We start from the raw sequence: 6,585 nt of genomic DNA, 5'->3' as shown, positions 1-6,585 counted from the left end.
TCACTCAGCAGCCGCGGAGCAGAAGCCACGGGGGGTTGCAGTGACGTGCCCGTGAGCTCCGCACCCAGACCCAATGTGTTTATTTTTTACTTGGAGAAAGATCCAAAAACTACGGTACAAAATTTTCATTTTTGTAAGGGTGGAGGTTTAAGACATTCATTATGAGTCACACGTTTCATACAGAGACCTTTCAGTAATGTGACCTTCTCTCTGTTGCCACTGCTACATGAGTGAAATGCAGTAACTATGACTTCACCAAAAACATCACATGTTTTAAAAAATTAATAAACTTTAATACAGCCAACAGGTTTTTTTTTTCTGGATAGACATTTTGTGCTTTTAACATGCACCTAAGCAACCGCTTCGTCTCATTTCTCAAACAGAAGGAAAGGTCACATGTTTAGATTTTATTAATCAAAACAGGTGCTTTGATGTGTCGTGGGATCACAGCGCAGGGCTGTACGTAGTCTGCATTTAGATTACAGACTTGCTGTGTAAAAACAGAACCCAGGTGGAAATCAAAGGCAGAGCACGAGAGGCAAAATGACAGGCTGCTGGACATGTTATTCATTAGTTCACCAGCCCCTGTCTTACAAACAGAATATACAAAACATAATTAAATTCTTTACTGAAGAATTTGGCAACATAATTAAATTATGATGATAAAAAATCACAGTATATTGCTCTATATGTGTTTATTATTAGTCTGAGGTATATTTTGCACAAAAATGTCAAGCATGTAATGGCCAGAACATGAGAGGAGAGTGATACCTTCATAGCAGAGTTGTTGCTTAGACACCAGTAGCAGGTCAAACTGTTTTTGTGGACAATGATTAACAAAGTGTCAGCTCAATGGATTTCATTGCTTGTGCACACAGGTCAGAGAATCTTGACCCTCGTTAATTATGAAGGCCTTCTCTGTGGTCACTAGAAGGACAGAGATGAGGTATTGCATGGCTGCTTGATCGATGTCTTTTCCAGTAGCTGACAAGCACAATCCGTTACCTTCTTAGAAATGTGTTCCCTGAGAATTCCTGAGAATCTTTAGGCTACGTTGAGGACCGAAACCAGAGGAATCACAATATTTCTTTTATAAATGAAAACAGACTTTATGTAAACTTGTTAATGCGTACTGCTCACTTTTCTGAACATTATAAAAAGGAGGAGGGACAAGAGTCTTTAAAACATGTAGCTTTATAACTTTTTTTTTATATATTAGCTCCCAAGCTCAAGAAGTTTAACTACACATCTAGTGCAATTTCGACAATATCTATGTCTCTTTGAGCTTAGATTAGAAAAGGTAAATGTGTGTAAAATTACAGAAATCTATATTTAAATTACTTTGGTGTATTGTGCATAGCCATGGGGGAGTTTTCTATCAATAGGAAAAACTTTTTAAAACACAGTTAAAAGTCAGAAATGTATATGTCCACTTTTACTTTCCAAAGTCATCCGGTGGGCCAGATTGGAGTCTTCACCAGGCTGATTCTGGCCCCCAGTCCTTATGTTTGACACCCCTGTGCTAAAGAAAGGCTGTAGGTAGATAGGATAGGTCATACATTAAGAAAAGAAACAGACTTGAACTACAAAAAATATGAGAAATTTCCTGGATATCTACAAAATGCAACAAGGCAACTGGCAAGGTAATTAAACATATACTGGGATGATAATATACTTTGATTATGGACAGGTGAGGCAGAAAATTGGAAAAGCAAACAAAACTAGACAAAATGTAGAGAGTAAAAGTAAAGTGCCCACAAATGTCTGTGATTTCAAAATATGACAGGATATTACTGAATAAAAAAGAAATTCAATAATTATGATTGTGTTTTTGACAGCCTGATAAGTTATAACCAAAATACCTAAATGTAAGTGTACAATAACAGTTGATTGTTGACTTTATAAATAGCAGTTTGAGATATTTATCCCAAAAAAGCCCTATTATTAGATCATACCAGAACTTGTCATATTGTTAGCTTGTTTTTTGAATGAGACTCTCTTTAAGGTCAAGGATGGGCATTCATGCTTAAACGTAGTAAAGTTTGCATTTTCCTTTTATAATGCACCAATGAATCCCACTTTATCATGTACTGTCATACCATTCTTAATCCATAGGTTTTAATGTTCCACTATAACAGCTTCATCTCTTCTGGGAAAAGATTTCCACAGACACAGATGAGAAGACCTGGCTTGCAGTCTTGGCTCTATTTCACCCCAAAGGTGTTCTGTCAGGTTAAGGTCAGGATTCTGTGAGTCAAGTTCTTCCACATCAAGCTCGCTCTTCTATGTCTTTTGATTCTGTGAAGCACTTTGGCACACCTCTGATTTTTTAAAAGTGCTATATAAATAAAATTGTTTTGTATTGTATTGTATTTATGGACCTTGCTTCTTGCACTGGTGTGCAGTCATTTTGGAACAGCGGGCCATCTCCAAATTGTTCCCACAAAGTTCAGAGCACAAAATTGTCCAAAATGTCTTGGTGTGCTGAAGCATTAATAGTTCCTTTCCACTGGAACTGAGGGGCCGAGCCCAACTCCTGAAAGCCACACACCATAATCCCCCCACCACCGATCTTTACACTTGGTACAATGCAGTCTAATGCTTTGCACTGGACTTAGTAATGTAAGGCTTGGTTGCATTGCCCATGGAAACTCATTCTATGAAGCTTTCTAAGCACTGTTTTTGAGATAATCTTACTGCCACAAGATGTTTGGACATCAGCAGTGATTGACTCTGCAGAAAGTCATGACCATGGCACACTATGCACCTCATCATCACCCAAAAAGCGCTATATAAATGCAATCCATTATTATTATTATTATTATCATCTGTTGAACCTGCTGTGTGATTTCACATGGTCTACCACTTCATGGCTAAGTTGCTATCATTCCCAGTCCCTTCCACTTTGTTATAATACCACTAACCAGTGGTTAACTGCGAAATACTTAGGAGTAAGGACATTTCACAAAATTGTGTTCTTTGTTAACCACCACTATGTCTGATTGGTTTGACAGCAGCTGGAACTGAAAATTTCACAGTACTGTTCTCAAGCAGATTTGGTGGTGTCTCCCATCAGCATATTTGGTCTTCTGGTCCATATGCAGTACAGATGTTCTTGTATACTTTTCCAGCCAGTTGGTGGTCCACGATAGTTCCTCTTCCTGTTCTGCATAACCATCTGTCTTGAGCTGGCTGAGGCATTCTGGGAGCAGCTCATCTCATTCTTTATGTATTCTTGGATGCTCTGTGTTTCCTCCTGGATCATTGCTCTGACACTCACCAGCCCTCACCCTCCCTCTTTCCATTGCTTGCTGCACTCCAGGCGGAGACCTCCATGTATTGTGAAGAATTTTTGTGTTTTGACATCAGTGGCATCTATCTCCTCCCGTGGCCAGTTTTGACTCTGCCTGGGATTCTGATGACTGGTAGGGCATATGTGTTGATGGCTTCGATCTTTTTTATATCATTTACCTATCTTCTCAACATCTTCCTTACCTGGTGGTGGCTGATCTGATCATCTTCATCAGGGTTTTTGTTGGTCTGTGGGATAACCAGGTACTGTCTTGGATTTCAGCTATTAAGGTGGCTGATGGTCACTCTACTCCTGAATCTATATCCGCATAAACACTTAGTTATGCGTTAGCTAAGGGGATGAGGCCCATGCAGAACATCAGTGTAGCACCTTGGTATATTCTTCACTTGATAGTGACGTGTAATTGCCTTGAAGTTGGCCTTCAGTGCTGTCTTCTATAGTCCCACTGAGTTCTTGATCAATGTTATTAGTCCACTATTAGCCTTGTACAGTGCCATCCATGTATGGAGTGGTGCGCTTTCTTGTAGTTGATCCCTGCAGCGCTGAGATTGGTCCATCTGTTCTTGGAGACCTACTGTACTGCTCTCTCCAGTTGGTGCTTCGGCACTCTGGTGTTTTTTCCAATGACTTTCTGAGCTGTGCTCATGTATGAACTGTTATGATGCCTGATAGGAGCTTCCATGTTCCATGTTGTGAAGAGGCATGTAATTGGATGATAGTTGTATGTTGTTGTACCCTTGAGATCCTTCATGATCAGGATTGTTCAGCCCTGTGTTAGTCAGTCTGGATGAGTACCTGAGTCTGCCAGCAGGAAAGTAAATATCTTGTCCGTGTATTTTGTTCACTCTCATGCCTGGACCTATTAAACTAGTGATTTATAGTAAGACCAGGGGTTAAAAACTCCACTTCTGCTAGTCACATACAATAAAACCACATGCCCCGTCAAGCGTGTTATTTTTTGCATTAATTTGATTTTATGGTGTCATTAAAGCCACATCCCTTTTAAAACATTGACTCATCAGCATTATGATGTCAGTGGGTCATCTGGCTACCAGTTTGTTCCACTAAATGTACAAAAAGAAAAGCAGTTAAGGTTTTATTATGACTGTTATGGGATATTGCACCAATCCCTGGGGCACAATTTTATGGTAAAACGTAGCAATGTGTTGTTATGAGTTTCCATTAATATGGTGTAATACATAGAATACAAATATTAGTGTATGAAATAAATGCAATTGATATGTTTGCATATTTTCTTAATATGATGTAGCCTAAACTGCAAAATCAGTAGTGAAAAAAACATGATCCATTTAGTTGTAAGTCACATGTCAAAGAGTTTTTTCAATTGTAATTGACGTGTATTTATAAAGCAATAAAAAGCACCATTTCACATTATGTCCTCTGCGTGTATGTGTTTATTTATATGTTTACACACAGAGTAACATGAGATTTAGCTAGAGGCTACAAATTATCTTTCTGGCACACTAAAGCAAGAGAGTTGTTTGGGTTTTTTTTTATGTGATGTCATTCTTAATTACTAAACACTGATATGGCACAGTCACTGAATATGTTCCTAACCTCTCCAAAAACAACAGCAACCCAGACTTTTTCTTCTTCTTTTTCTTTCAACAGTCTCTCCAGTTAACTGCATGGGGGAGATGTTGTTCAGCAAAGAGTGAAAAAAGGCAGAAACACACACAGAGCCAGCCCGCTCAGTCCAGGCTCACCCTGTGGGGAATCTGACCACCCCGAGCTTATCTTTGTGACTGCAGGGATGGGAAAAGAATTTGGGTCCAATAACTGCTATAAATAACACACATTCATCTCTTCTAGTCTGAGGCTGGTGTGATATTAGTCCCCTCCTTGTATCACATAAAAAACGTATACGTTCCAGTATTTTAGTAAGGAAAGCACAACAACAACATGCAGCCAGACACGCCATGTGATATGTGGTTTTCATAAAATAAAAGCCAAAGGAACTCCCTCGCACATTTTTCAGTAAGCTGGTGACATCTACTGCTCAGAGAATAAAACAACAGGGTACACACAGAATTAATTAGCTTCACTAACAGGGTGCATTTTACATTTATGTAGAGACTTCGCAAAGATATGTAAAAAAATAAAATAAAATAAAATATTAAAGGGTTTGGGATGTCGGTTGTTAACATAAAAACTAGTAACACACAAATTTTGAAATCAAGATTTCATCCAATATAGAACAAAACTAAAGTGAAACATGAGAATACAGCTTGGAATGACACACAGCCTGGAAGCTTTTATTCCATTTCTCCAAAGTCTGAGCTTTAGACTCTGTTAGTTTCTGTTTTGGTTGTTATCTTAGTACTTTGAATTCTTTTCTTAATATACTATCTTTGGTTCCTGTCTAGTTTTTCCCGAGTTATGGATACCTGTTTATATGATTCTCTGTTTAGATTCCTCCTATGTTTTGTTTTCTCTCTGTTCCATTGTTTTCCTCTCTGTATTAACGTGAGTGTTTGCATTTAGTATCTGCCTTCTGGTTACCTCCAGTTAACACATAAAGACAACCGTGCTGAGTTTCTAATTACCCTATCCCCACTAAGTGCATGTCTTTGGACTGTGGAAGGAAGCTGGAGTACCTGGGAGGATCCCATGCAAACTCAGGACCTTCGTGCTGTGAGGCAACAGTGCTAACCACCGTACCACCGCTTTACCTGTATGTTGTTACTAATTATGGGACGTAACGTCATCAGTCATTCCCTCACCAGCACTCTGTATAAACAGTCCTGTCTTTCTGCTTGTGTTTGTTACAGTTTTTGTTCCCTATCTGCAGGCCTACTATAGTACTTGGTTCATCTTTTTGGATTATTGTTTGTACACTTTCTGTTAAGAGCCCATTGTAATTGTTTATCCGTTGACAGTTCAAGAGTCTCTAGTGGTTGCCATGGCTTAATTGTCAATTGTCTACACCTGTCGTAGTGTGGATAAAGGCATGCCTGAGGCACGTTTGAGGGTTTTTCTTTTTGCCTTCATGCTGTGTGGGCTGTTTTTAGTTGGGGTTATTACAGGATTTAAAATAACATTTATGTTCCAACAAACTCTCCTTTATTTTGTAGCTTTCCTGCAGGGTCATAACTCGATCAATAGTCTTTAGAAGAGATTAAATATCAGCAGTTGTCTTGGTGGGGTGAGTGATGGTTTACTTAAGGCGTTCACTGCGACTGAGCAGACTGTCTTTAGAGTTTCAGCTGGGTGTCTGTGCTGCCCTTCCGCTGAAGTACTTGTTTCTTATT

This window comes from Pundamilia nyererei, unplaced genomic scaffold (genome assembly GCF_000239375.1).
Source record: "Pundamilia nyererei isolate P.nyererei 1_Seehausen unplaced genomic scaffold, PunNye1.0 scaffold00027, whole genome shotgun sequence".
NCBI lineage: Eukaryota > Metazoa > Chordata > Actinopteri > Cichliformes > Cichlidae > Pundamilia > Pundamilia nyererei.
Note: the sequence above shows the minus strand (reverse complement) of the source record.